This window comes from Patagioenas fasciata, chromosome 5 (genome assembly GCF_037038585.1).
Source record: "Patagioenas fasciata isolate bPatFas1 chromosome 5, bPatFas1.hap1, whole genome shotgun sequence".
Taxonomy (NCBI): domain Eukaryota; kingdom Metazoa; phylum Chordata; class Aves; order Columbiformes; family Columbidae; genus Patagioenas; species Patagioenas fasciata.
Window position 1 is genome coordinate 44,687,593 of NC_092524.1, and position 19,945 is coordinate 44,707,537.

General features: G+C 36.7%; 1 protein-coding gene and 1 long non-coding RNA gene across 4 annotated transcripts in view; both read right to left on the reverse strand.

The window, feature by feature from the left end:
* SLC25A21 (solute carrier family 25 member 21) overlaps nucleotides 1-19,945 on the reverse strand; it is a 257,043-nt gene that overhangs the window by 218,059 nt on the left and 19,039 nt on the right. The gene's annotated exons all lie outside the window — the stretch shown is intronic.
* On the reverse strand, nucleotides 5,505-6,431 carry LOC139828013 (uncharacterized). Its single transcript, XR_011739174.1, has 2 exons — nucleotides 6,088-6,431; nucleotides 5,505-5,758 (listed from the first exon to the last, which is right to left on the reverse strand). It is a non-coding gene; the product is annotated as an uncharacterized lncRNA (long non-coding RNA).

Sequence of the window (19,945 nt, forward strand, 5' to 3'; positions counted from 1 at the left end):
ACTTAAGACTACGATTTCTGACACTGTAGTCAAATGAAGCAGGTAAGTAAAGAAGGTGAAGTCAATGTATTTCTCACATGATCAGCCACTCAAAACCACTGCTTGGTGCAGTTTGTTTATCTGCTCAGCAGGAAACTTGCACTGGAAATAGCAAAATGAGAAAATATTTCCTCCCCTTCCCCTCTCAGGCTCAGGACCTTAGCACTATAAAAAGAGAATTCACTGAGTGTGAAGGAATATCAATGTAGTGTGATGAATATTAATATAGCATGACAAACATAAAGACTACTGAAGTGCTTTGTCATTCTGAACAGGAATGACAATATTGTCATTTAGGACTGTTTTTCAAACTAAAGCTAGCTACTACTTGTATGCAACTTAATTTGCAATCTCAGTCTCCTGTTAATCCCCATGCTATTTTGATACACATACCTACAAAGACATGACTGCTACTTGGAAATACTTTGCTTCATCTGACAGACACACCTTGTGATTCAGCAAGTCTGTTGTCTAGTGGTTGCTATTTAAAAGAACCACATAAACTATTTAATGTGTGTGATCTGTAGTAGGTACCTTTAGAATCACAAATATAGATCAAAATTGATTTATTTGCTTATAAAAGCCTCTGACTATTTATTGAAAGTGAAGTATATGCCTAGAAACAATGAGCCAGGTGCCAAAAATGACTGTTTTACTGACTTAGAAGAGTGGTTTAGAACATTTTATTGATTTAAAACTACTTTTCACAGCAAAAGAATTCTTTTTGAGCAACTTGTAATAGATTAGAGTTTAATTTTTATATTCTGTAAACAGACAATATTTAATCTGTTTAAAATTAAACTCAGAAGATCAGATAGGCTTTTGAAGGGATCAGACATTGCTAGTTTAGCATTGTATTTGCAAGAGATAGTCAGTTGTTCAACCACACAGATACCATTTAGTCTATAACTTAAACAACCATTGATAAAGTTTTTTTATAAAAAGATGCTATCAGCAAAACAAACACAGTATTTTATACTACTTCAAAGCTTATTTATAATGTGTTTAGAAATATTCAGTGGAAACAGGAAAATAATGTCTTGATTTTCTAAACTTTACAACATCTGCTTTTACTTACTTGCAGCATTGTAAAGTTCTCTGAATTTCAAATGGGTAACTTTTCTCTTTTGTCTGGTCCCAAATTTGTAAGTGTTCACCTTATTTATTTTACCCCACACAATTTTCTATTTTTCACATATTAATACAGTGATATGAAAATCTCTGCAGCCTTCTAACAGTGGTAAACACTATTTAACATAACTTACATTTTAAATAATCATATTAGAAAGCTGCTAGGAATTATTCTTCCTCAGAAGACTAAAATTCCTACATATTTATCTTTTCGTGATGTACATATGTAGTTATCTCTTTTTAACCAGATATCATGCTGCTTATTCATACTACTGTCTCCCAGTTGGTTATAACCTGCAGAAACATTCCTTTCAATAAACACAATTCTTTTCACTGGCTTGGTTTGTGGAAGTGACTACAACCTTGCACAACCAAAGGGTTTCTCCTTTAACATTTTTTTCCATCTATAAAAAGGATTCAACCTGTAATCCTAGACATCAACATGTAACAAACGCATTTGTATCACTTTTAAAGGTTTACCATGAGCTGTTTGAAGATGCACTATTATATGTACCTTTATTGATTCTCCTCCACTAGGTAAAACTAAAGCTGTTGGTGATTTAGTGAGATGTCATATGCAAAGGCTTCAAGTATATGATCACATATTATTTGATAAACACACAGCAACATCAAAAGTAACTTCCTCTACCTGCTTAGAGGTACACAAGCTCCTCCCACTCATGAGTTACTTTCTGGCTGTACTTAGGCTAACAAGCTGGGTGCCTATTACAGAACATTTTATGTTACCATGTACCTTGGTCTCCTGATCACCCCAATTGGGCTGATCAGCTATTGCATAGTCTGACTCCCATCTGGGCTCATACTCATGTTTCTCTCCCATCAACCAATAGCACCTGGGGGACAGCAGGAAGGAGAAAAGAACTGGTGGAAAGCTGGGTCTCAGACTGCTCTTGGGGTATGTGGCTGCAGGGTGATGCAGAAAATTTAGTTTGCACTCGAGTTTTGCTGCAACATAAGATGAGGTCAGAGCTGGACATGTCCAGACCCCAAAGCCTGGAAATGATTCCAGGTCTACTAGCTTAAACATAGTAAAGGCAGAGAACACAAACATTTCCTGCATAGTCCTTGGAAAAAGAAAAGCACGTTTGCTGCATAGCAATGATGCTTCTTTTTCTAATTCCGTGATATTAAGTGCTTAGTTTTAACTGCAACTTTCCTCTTAAAGGCATTTTTTTTTGTAACAGTGTCTAGAATAGCCAGTGAAACATGGAGTTTGCTATTGGCAGCACAGCACATGCAGATATGTAGACTTGGTAACATTTTTTTACAGGGGAGTAGAGATGCAACTAGTCCTCTAGATCTGGTCATCTCAGGCCGAATTCACGTATATTGGGTGATTTTATAACAAATTCAAATCTGCATCCCAAATTTTCCTTTTCAAACAGTTTTCAAATCTTTACTTGCACGCTGGGTTTCCTTCATCTCAACCAAATCTATGAAACATCTGGACCATTTCTAAACCCAGTTTTGGCAAAACCTTTTTGGAATGTTTTACCTTACAAGTCTTTGCTTAACTACTGCCGTGCAGGTGTAGATTTAGCAATATCTGCATAACATTCTAAGTAGATTTTTCACACATATATAACAGCAGTTAAGCTTAATATTTTTGTTGCACAGTTTACCAGGTTACCATGGTATCAAGTTACCTGAACACCAAAAATTCTCAAGGGAAAATCCTTGACATAGGATCACCGGCACAACAATTTGAGAGCTAGACCCACCCAGGAATTTGCACTCAGATCCCCAAAAAGCATTTTAGAGGGCTTCTCCCTTCTAGGTGCTCACATACTCTTACCTTCAGTGACTAGCAGGGGAGCCTTCAGCCCCAGCTAAGGAAGATGCAGGCAAGAGAATTAAATATTTAGATTATCAAAAATGCTTCACACTTTCCACCAAGACATACGACAACACACACTAGAATCTACATTTTGAGATGTTACAGGCTACATAGGCAGATGAAGTCTGTTTCTCTGCTGCCTCCTCTATATGTGATGCTTCAAGATTGCCTATTGCACACCCATCTGTGGACTCCAGTTCTCCACCCACAACTCATCAGCTCAAAATCTTTTAGGCAAAACCTATTAAAGCAAAGAGAGAGTGGATACCCAAGACTAATCTTAATACTTGAGGCACTTCTCCAAAAGCAGGGAGTTGTGGAATTCATTTCTATATTCAGTAGTTTCAGTATTTTTTTAATACATGTTGTAACAGAAATTCCCATTAAAACAGGAAGGAGAATGCATGACTCTTGACAACATATCAGTGTGCCTCAATTATGAGGCTAGAAAGCCATACTCTTCTGTATTCACCCTCTATGGCCAAAGTCCAGCTGCTAGAAGTTCCGAGTTCCTCAGTATGAGCAAAAAGTAAACCTCATCCTCCACATTTTCACTTAGATGGGTCATCTGTTCACTTTATTGGGAATTAAAGTGCTAATTTCAAAGACACAGATTCTGTTCCCGTAGCATAGCATTGGCTCGCTTTTTTCAGTCAGTTACATAACAAATAATTAGGGTCTGCTATTTGAAGAAAACTAGCTGTGGAATCAACCACTTGACTTCAGCTATGTATAAGGTGCCTGTTCAATCCAGCTGGGGGTCAGAAAAAAAATATCTTGAGTGAGCAGTCATAGTCTTGGTAAGTTTGTCAATGTCTGTGTCTCACAAGGAAATAGGTGACAGAAGTCCTCTTCTCTCTACCTCAGTATATACCAGGGTGTACTTGAAGACCGGTTCAGCTCTGTGGTGCCAAAGGTGATTTGTTGTCCTCATGTTTATATCAGCTTTGAAAAACCATTAGTTCAGTAAAGGATGGAATGATCAGTCATGAGAAACTTCTGCACCAGACAGCTTGTGGGAGATACCTTTTAAAAGCCCCATGGTCTTTGCTATGGACCTTGAGAAATGTTTTAGGATAGAAACAGATCCATTTTCCCACTGGTCCTCCTAAAAATTCCAATGTCCTCTCCTAACTAGCTGTACCAGTGCTCAAACAGCCACAGAGCAGAATAACAGCTGAACTAGCAGGAGAAGCCAGAAAGTCCAACTTGCACTCCTCTGCATTTATTATCAGACAAGCCTCCTTAGTCAAATAAGTCATGTAAAAGAATGTGTCCAATAAGTCATGTAAAAGAAAAGTCATGTAAAAAGCATAAACTGTGTCCTCTTCATCATTTGTTTGTTCATTATGTCTAAGGAAGGAGATGCCCAGTCACTACTGTCACCAGCTACTTGGGTCAAGTTCAATAATGAACCACTTGTGGGGAAAATAAAACTCTCTGGATAGCAAGAACTTGATTTTGTGTTACTCAACTTCTTTATTGGTAAAAATCAAATCTCAGAATTTTACTCAAAACAAGCATAGAATAAGCAGCTAATTATTTATTTTCCATACTGGAATTCCATGACTATAAACCTTGCTTCTCTTATACTGACATCACAACCACAACAACACTGGTAATTCAAACTCAAGTTTGTATTTGGAGCCTCTCTTAGGATGGAACTCAAAAGTTTAAATAATGGATAAACATTCTTCTGCCAAAACTGTTGCTCCCCATTCCTTGCCACCCCTGGGGAAGGGCAAAATACAGAGTTAATTTTTAAAATTAAATAAACAAAACATTTTGTCACTTAGTCTCAGTTTCTTCTGGAATTGATATCTTGTGGGTACTATATAAAGCCATGAAAAATAAATAACAGGGAGCTGAACATTTCAAACACTGTCAGTGAACTTTTTTCCAGTTCAGTGAGGTTAATAAGCCTTTTAATTTATCAATTCATAAGAATAGGATATTTGGTTAATATGTTCTTTATATACTTATCTAAGTCTTACTATTAGAAGTAAAAATTAGTTCCTCATGACAGAGTCAAGATTACTTGTAATTAACAGAAAAATCACATTCAAACAGGCTTCAGACAGCAAGAGCTAATTACAGCAACTAGAAGGTACAGGCAAGAAAGCTGTGAACTTGCAAATGCTTGAACAAATGACCAGACTCCAGCATGTCAGTTGGTCCAGATAATCCATTCAAGCAAGTCAAAAACATGCACAAGTAATTCATAGGACTGTAAACAAATCAATCATTTCATTTTGGGATCAATCCAAACAAATTTCAGATCCTTCACAAACTAGCTAGCTGCATTGCAGAATAGATGGACCCATGTCATGTTACTTTCTCAATTGTCCACATCAAATCTTCAGATCCAAGCAATACTGAATTACAAAGTTCAATGTTATTTTTAGTCTACATTTACTATGCCTTATAAGAAATGTTACACAGTGTGTCCATGCATAAACTGAAAACAAGAAAACAATTCGGGCGTTCGCAAAATGTTTTACTTTTTGTTTGTTTATTTTAAAAGGTGGCAAGCACAAGACATGCAGTGCCTTATTAAAACATTAAGGCAGTAAACAATGGAAAATTAAAAAAGTAGAAAGTTCTCTGTCAAATTTTCTTCTTGCAATGTAAAGTAAGAGGAAGAGTTTAACCTGCTGAATACTCCACTTATTCCTTGATGTTAAAAGAAGTTTTGCCCAAGTGCAGCAAGTTATGTTCTCCTTTGCACAGCTATTTGGAGAGAAATGTTTTATTAAAAGAACATTCCAAGTAACAGTGTCAGCACATACAACTTCTGTTCTTTTTGTATGCTTTTCTAAATGTCAAATCAAAACATGGCAATGTGATTAAATACACAGGTAACCATAGTTTTATTATAACTGCCTTATAAATCACATTATAGCTAATTAATCTAATTAACAGTCTTATGTCCCAGATACATTACAGGAAAAGACCAAATCAATCCAGCCTTGAAGAAACCACTAATATGTCTCAGACACCAACCCTAGATTTGTTGAACATTCATTGAATATTGACCTGCTGTGAAAATATTACTATACCTGCTGCTTTTATGGGACTGGATTTTGCTTGCTTTTTTTTTCCTGAAAAAAAATTTAGGAACACAGAAGTTAGTGCTATAAACCCAAGATACTTTGCTAGTGGCTTAGCATTTCAAAGATAACTAATTAAACAGATTGAATGAACCTCTTACAGGTTTTAAGATTCACAGGTTGAAAGTTTATTATTTTTCTGCTATGTACCTTTTCCATCTGTTCAAATTAAAACACCGGTATGCAAAACCCTATCAAGTCCCTTGAAACTTGGCCTGAAAAGTCTCACATTTTCAGAAGGTAAATAAAGAGCATGTTAAAGCAGAGCAGAGTTTCTAATGAGTTAATGTAAAAAATCCTCATGAAAAAGCAATCTGCATCAAAGCTAGCAGGCAATACCCTGACAGTCATCCATCAAACCAAAAGTCCCCTTAATAAATGCCAATTATAGGGTAAATATGCACAAACGCGGATAGCATAAGCCATGGGATCATTTCCTTCCAAGAAAATTAGTGACCAACAAAACACCCATGAAGTGTAAACTAACAGCCTGCCCTACAGCAACACTCACTCCTGACCGGAATACTAACTACTATTATTATTTCACTCCTTTTTACTTTATTTTGTATTTGTGCAAGAGTTCAGAGCCACACAATTTTGTTTGGGGTTATACAAATTCCTTCACAATTTGTATAGAAGTCTAACATAACTTTTTAAAAGCCATGACATGCCTATAATATATACAGAGTCTCTGACTTCCGCCGTAAGCGAGCCTTTTTCCTAACTTAATCATACTCAAATTTCACCCCTTTTAAAGATCCTGATTCAAAAATGTTCACTCATTCTCCACAGTCCACAAATTTATACCATCTCTTCCTGTGGTATTATATGTGCATAAATTAAAAAAGAATGGTCTTGTATAAGGACTGAAAACAGAACATTCCAAGTCCCCACCCCCCAAATCTAACTTCAATTTATCAAGGAAAATGTTTGATACAAAATATACCTTCTTATAAAATTATCCTTTTCTGTATGAATAGGATGTTTTTAATTTTAGTAAAGCTATGTTCCTTGAACCTAAAAAAAAAAAAAAAGGGTAGTACAACATGCTGAAGTTAAACGAATAATAAAGTTTCTCTGCTGTTACATTCACCATACTTCTGATTAATTTCAGCCCCTTTTGCTAACACTTTCTGCATACCACACCTGACCAATGCTTTTGTTCTCCCAAGGGTAGACTTCTTAGATTTATTGTATCCAATACACAGCATACTGAAAAGTAGCACAGTTTGTCATATGAGTGTCAGAGGTCCATACCGTGAAGTAACAGTTCAGGTCCAAAATAAAACCATTATGCCAATAAGACCAAGCAGCTTCGCAAGAAATACTTCATACTAGTATCATGACTGAGATAATTAACTTCTTAGAAGAAAACACATTAGCTATATTTATAGAAATGGATTAGAGAATGCTACAATAGTCCTAGTTTGATGTCTTACCTAATTGACCTCTAAAGTGATACCTTCCATCACACAGGCTGGCCCGTGCTATATTCATTTATTTCCATCTTACCTAAAATTATGATGAATGGTCTGAGCTCCATTCAATTATTGAAAATGTGCAAAGAAACAGAAACAATGAAACTGGCAAAGTGCTCTGCATTCTTAGGAACAATTTAGGCTAATTAGCATCAACTTCTCCCCCATTCATCATACCCCTTCAGATATATAAACAAACTGTCAGCTCTAACCTAACAAACAGATCACTGAGCTACTTAACACAAATTATTCTTACATGAAAAGCTCCTTCTCAGGCAATATTCTCCTCTAGGGCATCTGGGAAGCTGAGCTATTAAAATTGAAGACATATGTTTCAGTCAAACTTAACTCCCAGCTTGTAGCGATGGCTGTTGTGACAGTTTTCCGTCAGCATATGGGGCTGCTGGCAACGCACTACGTATTTAAACAAAGCAATGCAACAATAGGCTTCAACAATGCATGTTCATTTAATACAATATCAATACCATGCAATTAGCATCTTACACCTAGAACTGGAACTATTAAAATTATTGCTTAGGTACAAGTCAAATCTCAGATTTCATTTGGAATTACATGTTCTGTATGTTCCTGCAAGCACGCAGAAGCAACAGCTATGCCAGTGTCAGCTAGGAGAACAGTTCAGTCAGGAAAGCCAAGCCACAGAGGCAGTGCTCTGGAGAGGCCATGGAGGGGAACGCTGCTGTCACTGCTGGCTTCTGGCTCAAACTTCTCCATAGGTGCCACAAATAAAAGGACACCTCTAAGCTAAAGGAAAACAGAGAGGTTCACAGGGCTCAATTCTTCCTTAACACTGCAATCCCTGGACTATTTCAAAAGCCAAAATAATGAAATACTTTCTTCCCTGTCTCCAAGATGCAGAAAGAACTAGGTTTATCCCACACTCCATACATGACTAAGATTTTTGTGCTAAAGCTAAGACATCTTTTCATCACTTCTGTAAAATAGTTCACTATCTGGTGAAAGGAAGAAATAAACACTGGAGCTTGGGGTTTCCCATCTCACAGGTATTTGAGATTTTGTGTAGATATAAGAATAAGTCTTTTCCAGTAAGAGCTGGAAAATCAGGGATTATCCACCACTGTTTTTTAGGAGCATGCACACTGGCAAATTCAGTTTGGAAACTACAGAGATATTGGAGATAATCAGCGGTGAGGAGCTATTTCCTGAACTGGGTTATTCTTTTCAATCTATATAAGAAAATTCCTACTTAAAGCCTTGGTTCCATTTGAAGAGCAGAATATGTAATTAGAACTTTGTGAATTAAAAGAGGAAGACTTCCCCATCATTTCTCCTTTGATTTTCTTCCATTTCTCTCCTTTGCTACTTCTTCCTGGCTCTAATTTTGTCTTAGCAGAATCACTCGTGGTATGTCAGTTTTTTTTTTTTTTCTCTTTTGTCTGAGGAAGGTAATGAAATCAAGCAGTAACACCTTTGTGCCCTAAACACATGAAAAGGTGTAGCCTGAATTTAATATTGTTTTGTCTTTGGGTGACAAAAGGAAGGAGGATCTCCTGGCTTGGCCCTCACTGCTGACTGTACCCACAATTGCTTTTTCCCCTTGGATAAAGAACCTCTGAGACCTGCAGGCACACAATACAGATGGGAAGCAGAACAATTAGAACAGAGGTCCTCAGAGGCCTCCGTGGTGATACACCTTCTGAATCACAGGACAAGATACTATATATTGCTTCCCAAGGAAGGATCCTCCATTAACACATTACAGCCACTGTTGAAAAGTGTTTCACACATCAGTACCAACCAGAAAGTCTGATTCTTGAAGTGTTATGCAAATAGATTGGTGAGATCTCAAAAAGGGTACCTAGACAAAGACTATTGTTTATCTTGCCTGAAATGATATCACAGCTATGGGCTTGATTGACCCAGAGATTTGGTGATGTAGTTCATGTAGGGTACCTAGACAAAGACTATTGTTTATCTTGTCTGAAATGATATCACAGCTATGGGCTTGATTGACCCAGAGATTTGGTGATGTAGTTCATGTTTATCACGAAAATGAAAATGAAGAGGGGGTTTACACAGCAAGAGGACTAAAAATCTGTTTTAAACATCCTAAACAAACTAATACTTCATAATAACAAATCAAGATTTCAAACTAGACAGAAACACTTGAGGTCTGAAGTAAAGAGATGTAAGCCACAGTATAGGAACAATACTTAAACTCATATTTGTAGACAAGACTGCTCAAAAGCTAGATGCAGATGTTAGAAGAAACAAGATCTGAGAATCTCAGATGGCTGAAAGTAAAGGAAGAAATTTCAAGTAACTGCCTTTGTTAACACTAGAAGACAAAAAACACCCAGGAGAAAAATCTGAAGGGTGACCCCCACAGAAAACATTCAGAAATAAGCATTCAAGAAAAAGGTATGTTTTGAAAAGTCAAAAAAGAAAGAAAGATGGAATACTGCCTCAGCAACTTCACTAGGAATAGGATATTAAAAACCTTTGGACTAGAGGAATAAGGAGTGTTTTAACAAGACAGCAGTTGGCTTAAAGTGAATAATTCTGAACTGTTCTTCAGCTACCCAACAACAGAAGTACCTAAAGCTCAAATATATCAATGCAAAGAAAGAGTATATTAATGAAAACTGATTTCTGTTATAACACTGAAGTATAGCGTGAAACCAAAATCTTAGGATTGTACCCAGCTCCTATAGCTTCATGATTTTGCTTCCAACATCCACTTAAAGAAAACCTGAATAGCTCTGCTCTAGAAACCAGGGCATGAAATTAGATTCAGAGGGACAGAGTAGCACTGAATACTTCAGGGATATTAGAGCAGGAACTGAAGGTGAACCACAGACACGGGAAGGAGAAAGTCACTTAAAGACCCAGTAGTTTCTCTTCGCTATGAAAAAGGATTTTCTAAGGCAGGGGTTGTTTTGTACAGGAGAGTCTCAAAGCAGTTCATCGACCAGCAGTTTTTGCTACATTACTGAAAAGGACAAAAGGGATATGAGTATGCTACCTAAATACCAAGTTGCATATTCCAGTTCACTTTTTTTCTTGGTTCAGCCATTAAGACAGACATTTTCAATATCTGCATCTAAAGAGCATCTAATATACAAGAACACACATATCTTCAGTTTCAATTGCTGTCTCAACAGCTACAAAACTGTCCTTATTTTTAAGGAGCTATATACATGTGAACACGAATGCCTTAGAGCCAAATAAAATAAATATTATATCACATATCTGCAAATTACTTACAAATTGGCATCGGGCTTTCATTGAGCTATCCTGAAGGCCAGAGAAACTTGCATACTGTATTTCTACCATTATGTTATATAGATCAAGTGTGCAACATTTGAAGATGAGTTTATTTACACTGAGTTGCTCCCATGTGGCTATTATTTAATTTTTTCCTTACATGTTTGAGTGTTTTCTGTTGGTTCAGAGATGTTTTCTTCCTGGTTGCAGTGACTTTTTAAAGCACAGCATCAAGTAATAGAGCAGACAGGAAATAAGTGTTGCTGCTCTCCAGAGGATGATTAAGCAAGTCTGCACAAGTTCCCACAAACACACTCTTAGGTAACAGCATATGTTTTCAAAGATATTTTCTCCGAACAGTGAAGAGTTTCATGGGAAAAACAAACTAGCTTTACTATAAACACTGTGGAACATGAAATAACTATAAAATAAAGAGTACTATGAATGAAGTAAATTATTAGATACTTAAAGTACTGTGGCAACTGATTCCCACTTACATTCCTCAGAATTAATCTCAGTCAAAGTACCCAGGTCCTGCAGTCTCTTGGTCATGTGAACAAAGCATGCTCCATGTTCCTTAGAGCATCATCTGTAATACTCCGGGACAAATCCAGATGATTGTTAAAACGCAAGCAGTCCAGACAACTGCAGTAGACTGCTTCTGTGTAAAAAGCAGGATCCCATTCTTTTCTCTCACTTATCCTCAGAGCAGAATTTGTTCTAACTTGAGAACTTGTTTTAAAAAGTCTTCTGACATTTCTCTTGCATTAGACCTTCCCAGTATGTACCATCACTGCATTATGCACTAGAGGTATGGAGAGGTCAAAGTCATTCAGTATTGCATAGCTTTTATTCTTTGAAAAACACACAGACATTATAGAACACTAAGATTTTCTGTGCTTCTCTTCAATTTTAAACAAAATTCTGAACCATTTTATTACAATAATTTTAAACCTATAGAAATGGTTATTTAGATTCACATGAGGACAACATTGGACTACCCAGCATTAGACATGAGGACAGACTACAGTATATTTTGATTTTTCTACCAATTAATACAAATTTTGAAGCATGAACAAAAAAGTTAAACTACACAGCATAATATATGACATTTTCAAGTTACTTTTGTTTCACTTATGATTCTACTGTCCATTTACAAAGACTTTATATTGGTGAGGTAGAAAAGTCAGGTCAACCAAAAATACCAAAGTTAGCTGCTATACTCTCACAAACCAGAACACCAAGCTGTGTTGCAGTAGAACATCTTCTGTGCTCTGAAAGTCTGCTAGCAACAAGTCTGGTTTCTATGAATCATACTATGCATTTTATTTTCACATTGCATGGACAAAAGGTGAACATTCTGTGTATTAAAGACATCGCCCAGATTTATAAAGTCACACAGAGCTTATCTTGTTATTCCTAAAATCTACAACTTAATACTTCATATGAAAAGAACATCTATTCACAAAAGGTCTGGATGCCCTTAACTTTTTCAACTAGCCTAACATTGCTGCCATATACTGATTTTTAAAGCTTTTTTAACTTCTGTTTCCAAAACATGGAAGAGGCATATAAGACAGGGGTTCTCCCATACAAAGCAGTTTTCTGCCTTGCAAAAGCTGTATGGTCCCCACTGAGAAGTTCATTTTATCTCAGAACAGCACTGAAGTGAGAAATCACACTACAGTTAAAAATTGAATTACAATTCGCCATCTTCTCATGCTTATATGCTATGTCTTTTCAATATTTAAGTATCTTGAAATAAACATATTTTTTATGATCCACTATTCCTGCTTAGCTGGTGCTTTGCTGTATTTATGCATGTCCATGCATGCATGGTTAAGAGCAGGAATTCACTCTTTAGGGTTACTTAGTCACAGAAACTGAACTAGAAGTGACCTAACAGGTCATTTTCCTGGCCAAGCAGGATCATTCTTTCTATTCCAGTCTAGTTTGTTTTCTAATGAGTTGCTACAAGACCCAGTTGATAAGACTTTCACCACTTCCTTCTTTCACAGGTTGTAGATTTCATTGCTTGAAAGCAATAGCCATAGTCATGCTTTCAAGCATGGCATTTCATTTTTAACTCCTCTTCCTACATATAAGTGCTATTTTTACTCCACAACCAATTATGATTCAGTACTAAACGATGGGCAAAACAGCCACGATGAAGATTATCACAGCAACAGATATTAAAAAGTGTTATAATGTATCTCACTCTACTTTAAAAAATTGAGCAAAACAAACAGTAGTAAATCTTACACACACAAACAGCAAGAGTTGCAGCCAGCTATTGTTACACCATACTGTTTTGGGTATGATTTTGATCTCAGTTCTTACTCTTGAGTGAATTACAAGAAGTTACATAGAGAAACTCTTAAACGAGAAATTGAGTGAAAAAGCTGCAATTATGTTGATCTGAGCTACACCTAATAATATGAAAAAAGAGTCCATAATGGCAAGAATTGCATCTCCAAAACATGCCTGAAAATGTAACTGCATTGTAACACCTTCAAAAAAATGAAAAAAGTACTCTTATAACAGCCCTACTTCGGAAAATGGAGAAGACAACTGCTACAGAGTTAAAAACAAAGCTTCAAAGATGTGTAAATGATGGAAGGCAAACAAATGCCAGCCTACCAGACTATAAGTCTAAAAGCCTGGTAAGAGAGACTGCTTGCTACATTCAATTGTGCAGAAGTTTGCTATGCTCTCTTAATAGACATCTTTCTCAAGTAGGGTAATCAAAAGGATCATAAAACAGACAATCTAAGTTATTTTCTCATAATCTCTTATGTCTGGCTTAGTACAGTCCTTAATACATTACTCAGAATAAAAATTAAGGAAAAAGAAAACCATAAAATTTTTCTGTCACTCTTAGCCTAATGAGGTGATCCAGAGCTGAAAAACCTATGCCTTCCAGGTTGCATGAACCTCTGAAGACAACAGATGGAAGCACTGTAGTTAGCAGAAGCACCAGGAAAATCCTAAAAGCTGCCAAAGCATTCCTGCTCTTTGGTCAGGAGCAGCAGAGCTGCCAAAACCAGGGGTCAGGAACAGAGAACTGACAACTCATGCAAATGCTTTCCAGACTATGAGAGCCCTGATTCTCAGTGCAGCTGAGCTCCATAGTTGGGCCTAAATACCTCTAAAAAGAATTTTTTTGTGTTTTTGTTTGTTTGTTGGGGTTTTTTGTTTGTTTGGGTTTTTTTGTTTTTGTTTTTTTTTGTTTTTTGTTTGTTTGGTTGGGGTTTTTTCAAGCCATGGGTGGGGAGGAACGCCAGCTTTTGGACTAAGAAAAACCACTTATGTGCATTTTAAAAAGCAAAACCTGTCACTCAATGGGAGCAGTAAAGATGGGCTCAGGCCAAAGCCTGTTTACAATTTCAGCCCAGCTGACAGATGTTCTTTGAACAAGGGAAATTCCTGCTCTTGTATTTAAGGGCTATCCAACCAACAGGGAGGTGAATGGGAGGTCTTCCTACCAAGTTCACCTAAGTGCTGCACCAAAACAAACTGTCAGATGATTCATTGACAGTTATTCCTAAATTTTCAGTTCTTATATTAGCATAAATTGACTTGTCCATCTTGGTGTATCCATAGGAAAATTCATGTTTGCAGCCTCAATAAATGAACAGTTTTTGCTTCTAAGCCTGCAATCTGGCTATTAACAGATCTTTGCATGCATATGGATGTTCATTTAAGGGGTAGTTGAAGCGGTTCAGATAGTGAATGCTGGTTAAAAATTGGTTAATCAAATAATATTGATTAAAAACCACACAGTTAACTTAGCTGTTTTTGGCACTAAGTGTCAGCCAGAGGAAGATCCTGAAATTTGTGTTTTCAATTTGGGTTGACCGATTTATGAAGCAGGAGAGGGATTTTAAGCCAATGTATCTTCTTCTGTCTCAGATATCTCCCTCTCATTTAAATCCTGCCATACAAGTAAGGGACTGTCTTTAAGCTCCAAAATGAACTACTAAACAGCCATGATAACTTCTATTTCCACACAGTCCAATTAAGAAAATAGTTCCTAAAGTCACTGGAATGCAAAATTACAGACCACCTGCAGAAAAAAAGAGAAGAGTCTTGAAAGAAGGGACAGGTACAGGGCTTCCAGTAAGCTACCCTCACTACTTAAGGTTCTAATACTATGAAGAACTGCGGCAGATTAAGCAGAGGACAGCACTCTTCAAGCCTTAACCCTGAAATTGAATTAACCATTATTAGCCTGTAGAAGTATCTCACAAGCAGTTGGAGTCCAAGAACATCTGGGTCTTCAGCTCTACTGTTCTGTGCAGTGTGTATACCCCATCAGCCATGACTTAACATTTCTTCTGGAACTGTCACCTTGGCTAATTTAGTGGGCACAGAGCCAATTGACACCTCTTATGATTTGAACTCTTGTCAAAGTATCATTTTGAAAATGCCCATCAGAAGGAAAGATGCAATACAACTTACCTTGTAGTGCTTTACTGCCCATTTTAGTGACTCTACAGTAAGCAGCTTGTTTTAAGACACACAACTGAAGAACAGGAGTTGCCACTGAAATGGATGCTCTACTTGATTCATTGATCTTACTGTTTTGTTTGAGCTTCTCTCAGTTTATCAGAGGAAGAGGCATGTCCTGGTTTCAGCTGGGACAGTTAATTTTCTTCCTAGTAGCTGCTATAGTGCCATGCTTTAGGTCTAGAATAAGAATAATGTTAATAATGCACTGGTGTTTTAGTTATAGCTATGTAGTCAAGGATTTTTCAGCTTCTCATGCTGTACCAGGTGCACAAAAAGTTGGGAGCAGTCACAGCTGAGATATTCCATACCATACGACATCATACTAGGTATATAAGCTGGGGGGATTTAAACCTGCGTTTGTCACCTTCAGATGACTGCCCTAAATGCTAAGCTACAATAGAAGAACTGTACAAGGTAAGTTTATTCATTCCCTTCTCTTCAAACAAGTCCATTTTGCATAATTAAAAAGATCCACTTGATCAAAGGCTGTACACTATGGCCCAGTGGAATCAGCAGTCACGCTAGAAAATACAGATTAAAGTATCAGATCTGAGGAAACACTAACACTTATTGAAAACTCCTTTCTTGCTAGTGGGCTCCTTGGTCATACTTAGTCTAACAAGCACACTGCCTTTCTCAGCCCTTCAATCTTTCATGCAAAGATGTTCAATACAAAAGGTTGAGAACATTCCCCACAACTTCAAGTGGGGACCATATTCCTACCATGGAGTGAATAATGCAAGCTTGAGTTTTCATGGGTAGAGAAGGAGCTGAACCCACATCTCTCAAGTCACAGTCAAGTGATCTAACTCTGGAAAACTAGATAAAGCAGATGCAGGACAATACTGTGGGGAACTATCTTTCTTCCTACAAGGGTTTATACAAAGTCTGATCTTATGAATCTGCTCTAAACACATCTGCTGAATGGAGGCCTGCAGAGAAGATGAAGGACACTTACCTACACTGTTAAACTTACTACAGTTTGGACACGAAGTCTGCAAATCAAACATTTATACTTAGCAAATCCAATTATTGAAGACTGAACTCTCATCCAAATGAAAACAAAGAACTTTTCAGAATCCAAAAGTCAGACACCTCCTCTACAAAAACAACATGAATTTCAATACTAAAGGTCTGTAGCCCTTAGACTCCATTTGATTCAAGAATGTTTACATCTAATATTTTAGCCAAACAGTTCTGTTTTGTTTTTAAACATATGTACATCTGTCACATCCCAGGCAGGTAAGTGTTAAACACAGTTGGAAAACAATAGGAGGTTAAAGCATGCAATGCAGTAAGAATGTTTAGCATGCCTCGACACTCCAATTTCCCCCTTCCCCCTTTCAGGCATCTAATTGTTTGCTTTTCCTCCTACATACAATAATGAAGTGAATTACAATCAAAGTGTGATGACAAATCGTCCCAGGGTTTGCATTCTTCAGAATATACTGGCATTTATAAACGAAAAAAGAAAGATGTAATCAACCACCCTCATACAAGAGAAGGATCTTGAAGAATATGTTGGCAGAATCTTCAAACCACACCAAGCACTAATTTGAAAGTATGTTTGAAAGGAAGAAAACAATGCATCTAATACCAGTTTATTTGTGTAACAACAACTAGAAACTGAACTTGTTAGACATATTTGGAAAGATGGAAACAATTAAAATACATTAGTGATCTAAACAGGCACTGTATTTTAAAAGAAAAGAACTTTAAACAATCAAGGTTACACAAACCCACATTTTGTTGACTAATCCTCACCTTCCCTTGATCTGCTAATATCTAGTACTTATATTACATGGAAACATTGCATCTGTGCTTAACAGGCTATATGAACACATTTGCCTATGGAAAGAGTGATATATTCTCATGAGAAAAACAACCTCAGCAGTACAATGGCAATTATTCTGCCTCCAACATTAAAAACTTTGACTCTTCTGTTCAGAAAAGAGCATACTGCTCCCAACACAGAATGGCCAGATCATATCATATCAATGTAGCCACTAACATTTTACTTGTAAATCAAAATGGACCAAGTACACTGAGAGGACATGCAAATCACATCTTCCTCTTTGTTAGTAATATCTTGACCATAATGATCAAGGAATCAGTACGGGAGCATGCTTAGCAAGGATATAAAAAATGAAATATTTTAAATAAAGTGGTTTTAAATATTTAATACTTAAATTCAAATAAGTCTTAAATTAGGGATTAGCATGACCTGCACTGTTTGCAGTCATATTTGAGAGGCAGTACTCTGGATTTCTGGACACTGACACCCCCTCCTTGAAAACAAGATCAAGTCATTCCAAAGCACAAGTATGAACTGTTAAAAATAGAGACATTTTTAGATACTCACTTTTGACCTGCTGCAGCCTTACCAGGCCATCACAGACAAATACAAGCTTCAGAAAACACTGGGATATGTCTTCATAATATGATACTTTTTTTATTTTTCTATGCTTTGGTCAGCAGCAAAGTTGTTAGTACCTACAAGCATCATCATTAGCACAGCATTAGCACACAGTCAAACAAACACTTCATGCCACCATTTCTAATCTGAAAATGCAGACATTGCTATAGTGGTTATGGTTGCTTTTAGTCTTGAGGATAGTATGTGCAGCAGAAACTTGGCTATAGAGAAGGGTGATAAAGAGCTGGAGATTTCCTGGTTGATTTTTGATCTCTGTTCTACAGGAGGCATGGTTCAAGTACTTTCCTTTGGTGTGAAATTAATTATGTAAGCTACAGAAATGTTTTAAAAGGCTCTGTTAATTAATACTTAAAAAACCCCAAGAGTGTAACCAGTGCATATCAATTACTACTTTAGAGAGCCAAGGGGAAAAAAAAAATCAATGTATCTGAATTTTCAAATAAGGTACAATATTTGCAGCTAATATACAAGGTTTTAAAATCCCAGAACAAAAACAGGTGATGCTTTCCTAGTACTAGAATCATTGAATTTTAGGAAAAAAATGGTGGTAATTACCCCATGAAAGAGCTTCAATCATTCATTAAAAAAGGTTAAATGATAAAACACTGAAGATAAACAATCTACTTGGAAACAGTGAGCAGATAGATTTCAAACACACACAAGCACTGCCATTACACTATGTTCTATAATATTGTGTTTTAATAGTGATACATCTTGTTCTGCATGGTTTGGAGCCAGTTTTCAGGAAATTCCTGCTTCAGAAGAAGAGAAAGTAAAGTAGTAAAATAGAATGTCAACAAACAACACAGAATCAGGACTAGAAAATATTATGTCATCTTTTAAATATCAATTTAAGGAACAAAATTCAGACAGATCAGCAGTTGCAATTGCAGTCACAGCCATAAAAGAAACAAGCAGACAGCATTCATAGAACACAAATATATCATACGTGGCTTCTCTTCCACCCTGTTCCATATGATTTTGTGACAGCTATTCAAACACCTTAAGTATTAAAATCTTCACTTATAGCATAAAATAGGTAAGTTCTGGCAGTAATACAAGCTCTACCACATATTTACTAAGGGTTATACTCCTAAAATTAACACTGTTGATGTTAGTTTCAAGAGGATTGAAGAACTAAAAATGCATGCAACACTAATATACAATATATTATTCTTTCATACTGTATATGCCTTCATATTTCCCCAAATATTTGTATCTACTCATGATTCAACAGGTGCTCAAAGTTACACAGTTGCCACTGAATTCTAACGGCTGTATGAGTCACTAGGACATAGCTTATTAACAGATGAACATTCTTGCTCAGAGTTAGAATAAAAAGTGTACAATGAAACCACGCAACTATAAAAGTTTTTTTTGAAAGGGAAGGAAAACTAGAGGTTTAAAAGTAAAAGCACTTCAGAATAAAATATATTTGTCATCTGGCAGGACATCTGCCAAAGAGTCAAGAAATATTTGCTTATATAGTTAACATAATATGAAAACAAGAAAGCCAAGACACAAATAGTCAGTGGAGCTCAGATCTTCACTGTGCAAGTAGACAATATCCCAGTGGGCACAATGCCCACAGGTGCAGGACCACTGAGGTCAGCATCCAGCTGCTTTCCAAACACAAGGCCAAAGTTCCAGATGTTTGGAGGCACTGCTCCAGCTCCACCAGGAACACATTTACACCATGGGTCTTCCTACAAGCTTAGTGACAATGTTTGAAAGTAACATTATAGTTTCTATGAGCATTTATAAAATTTTCATAATTCCTATGAAAACTTGTAACTTCCAGACTATGAATAGTTCAAAAGCCAATTTTTCTCCATTTTAATCTAGAACTAACACAGGTAATATTCTATGTGGAAAAGTTATTCTTAATTTAAATATTTTTTCAGTCAGGGGTTTTGTAACAGAACTTTTCAACTAATACCATAATTTCCTGCAACACCTTTAAGCCTGATCTTGAACTACTTTCAGTAGTTCCTTAATTTCAGTATTTGTTGTAAGACACACTCATCTTCCTATAGAAAAGACTGCACATAGCAAATCCCCCTGCACCATTAGGCTTCTGCTGGCACATGAGCTCAGCAACAATGCAGCAGCCTGAGTGTCCTAGTCAGCA